The following is a 3,219-nucleotide window of genomic DNA, read 5'->3' as shown; positions in this document are numbered from 1 at the left end:
GGAGGGACCAGTTGCTGGAGAAGGATATCATTCATGTTTGGTAAGGTGGAGGGTCAGAAAAAAAGAGGAAGACCCCCAGCAAGGTGGATTGGCAAAGTGGCAATGGGCTCAAGCATGGCAACAATTGTGAAGTTGACCCAGGGCTGGGCAGTGTTTTATTCTGTTGTGCATAGGGTCGTTATGAGTTGGTACTGACTCAATGGCACCTAAAAACAACAACATAGGTAAGTTTTGTTGTGCATATAGTTCTCATTTAGCTTTTTATACAATTGTTATAAAATACAAAGGAGCACTGGGAGCATACTGGCTATGAGTCAGACTGCGAACTTCAATTCCAACAGTTCCAAACTACCAGCTGTTCCACAGGAGAAAGATGAGGCTTTCTGCTCCCGTAAAGATTTATAGCCTCAAAACTCTATACATGGTTGCTATGAGTCAGAACCAACTCCATGGCACATAACCACCACAACCATAAAATACAAAGGGGAAAAGATCAGAAGTTGGAAAATATGACTTTGGTGATAGAAATTATGCTGGAAACCACATATAGAATTTTTCTAGACTAGCGTAATGGCTGTGAATCGGGCTGAGAACCACAAGGTCAGCAGTTCGAAACTACCAGCTGTTCCGCAGGAGAAAGATGAGGCTTTCTGCTCCTGTAAAGGTTTACAGCCTCAGAAACCCTGTACAGGGTCGCTATGAGTTGGAACCGACTCCATGGCACACAACAATAACTTATTCACTGCAAATACTTTTTTAAAGCAACATAAAAGATGACTATACAAATGGACCTCACCAGATACAATATACAGAAGTCAATCTGTGGGAAGAGATGGTGGTAAAATTCCATATCATAAGCCAAAACAAGGTCAGGGGCAGACTGTGGAACAGACCACAATTGCTTATATGCAATTTCAGGCTAAAGCTGAAGAACATTAAAACAAGTCTGCGAGAGCCAAAATATGACCTTGAATATATCTCACCTGAATTTAGAGATGATCTCAAGAAGAGATTTGTTGCATTGGACACTAATGACCCAAAACCAGAAGAATTGTGGTGGGATGACATAAAAAACATCATACAGGAAGAAAGAAAAAGGTCATTAAGAAAACAAGAAAGAAGGAAAAGACCAAAATGAGTTAACAGAGAGACTCTGAAACTAAATCTCCAGTTTAGACTCTAAAGAAAATGGAGAATGAGGACGTAAAAGAACTGAACAGAAAATTTCAAAGTGCAGTTCGAGAAGACAAAGTCAAGTATTACAATGAAATATGCAAAGACCTAGAGTTAGAAAATGCAAAGGGAAAAACATGCTCAGCATTCCTCAAGCTGAAAAAAAAAAAAACTGAAGAAAAAGTTCAAGCCTCAACTTGCAGTAAGTATTTAGGATTCTATGGAGTCCTGGTGTGGCACTGTAGTATAAATATTGGACTACTAGCCACAAGGTCAGTAGTTCAAACCCATCAACTTCGCCTGGGAAACCTTATACAGGGTTGCTAGGAGTCAGAATTGACTTGATGGCACTTAACAACAATAACAAATGGCAAAATATTGAATGATGCAGAAAGCATCAAAAGAAGATGGAAGGTATACACATATTCACTGTACTAAGAAAAAATGGTTCATGCTCAACAATTTCAAGAGTTAGCATAAGATCAAGAACTGATGGTTCTGAAAAGGAAGAAGTCCAAGGTGCACAAGAGGCATTGGTAATGTATAATGAAGACCACAAAAAAATTGATGCCTTTGAGTTATGGTGTTGGCGAAAAATATTAAAAGTACCATGGTTTGCATGAATAACAAATAAATCTCCTTTGGAGGAAGTACAGCCAGAATACTCCTTAGACTTCATTTCTCATACTTCGGACATATTATCAGGAGTGATCAGTCCCTGGAGAAGGACATCATGCTTGGTAAAATTGAGGCTCATTGTAAAAAAATCGGAAGACCCTCAGTGAGATGAATTGGCACAGTGGCAGCAGCAATGGGCTCAAATGTAGCAAAGGTGATAAGGATGGTGTAGGACCAGGCAATGTTTTGTTTTGTCATGCATAAGGTCCTCATGAATTGGAGCTGACTTGAGGGCATCTAGCAAGCACAATAACAATCTATGGTTAAGGAGCCCTGGTAGTATAGTGAGTTATGAGCTGGACTGAAGTTTGAGTCCACCAGCCACTCCTTGGGAGACATATGAGGCTTTCTGCTCCTGTAAAAGTTTACAGCCTCAGATACCCTATTCTGGGTTGCCATTAGTTGGATCTAACTCTATGGCACATAATCACCACCTCTGGATTCTCACTTACTCCTTCATCATGTCATCACTTACTGTCCTTTACAGCTTCAGCATTGTTTCATATTTTATCTATGCTTGGATAAAGACTGCCTTATCCATCCTAATTCTCAACTAATTACTTTGTGGTCCATTTTCTCTGAGAAAACAGAAATAATTAGGCGAGAACATCTTCATGTTCCTACCAAGGATATCTACCCACCTAAATCTGTCTATATATCCAGCTTTCCCTCCTATTACACTGAGGAATTCTTTGTTGTATCTAAGTTATCCACTTTTGCACTAGATCCCATCTTAACTACTCATGGATATTTCTGCAGCAATTCTCTGCCTTCCTCTCTAGCATCAATTTCCTCTTCATTCATTAAACAGGTTATTTTTCTTATCTTAAAAATAGTTTGACAGCTCACCCGTCTCCATCTACTAGTTCATTTCTCTGCTCCCCTTTTCAGCAAAATTCTTCAAAATAGTTCTTTTTTAAATTATTGTAAAAATATGTATAACACACATTTGCCAATTCAGCATTTTTAAAAAAGGCTTTATTGTGCATTGAGTGATAATTTACATGGGAGAACATCAGTTTTGCACTCATCCAATCATATTTCATATCATTGCAATGATTACAATCCCCTCCATGCATCACCATTCAACAGTATTTGCTTCTATTCACTGTTTTTTGTTGTTGTTGTTTTTGTTGTTGTAGTTGTTTGTTTGTTTTATGTACAAAAAAGCACTAAAGAATATATAATCATTTAAACAACCCACAGGCACATTCTACAAGTTTGCCTCCTGGCCGCCTTTCTCATTCCATGAGTCTAGAATCCTCAGCTACTTTATTTCTACATGTCATCATCTCTGCCTCCATCTCTGGTGTCGCTGCTGCTCTGGATAGGGTCTCACATTCCACTCATGCTCTTCTCCCTTGATGG

Source organism: Chrysochloris asiatica, unplaced genomic scaffold (assembly GCF_000296735.1).
Source record: "Chrysochloris asiatica unplaced genomic scaffold, ChrAsi1.0 scaffold00088, whole genome shotgun sequence".
Lineage (NCBI taxonomy): Eukaryota > Metazoa > Chordata > Mammalia > Afrosoricida > Chrysochloridae > Chrysochloris > Chrysochloris asiatica.
Note: the sequence above shows the minus strand (reverse complement) of the source record.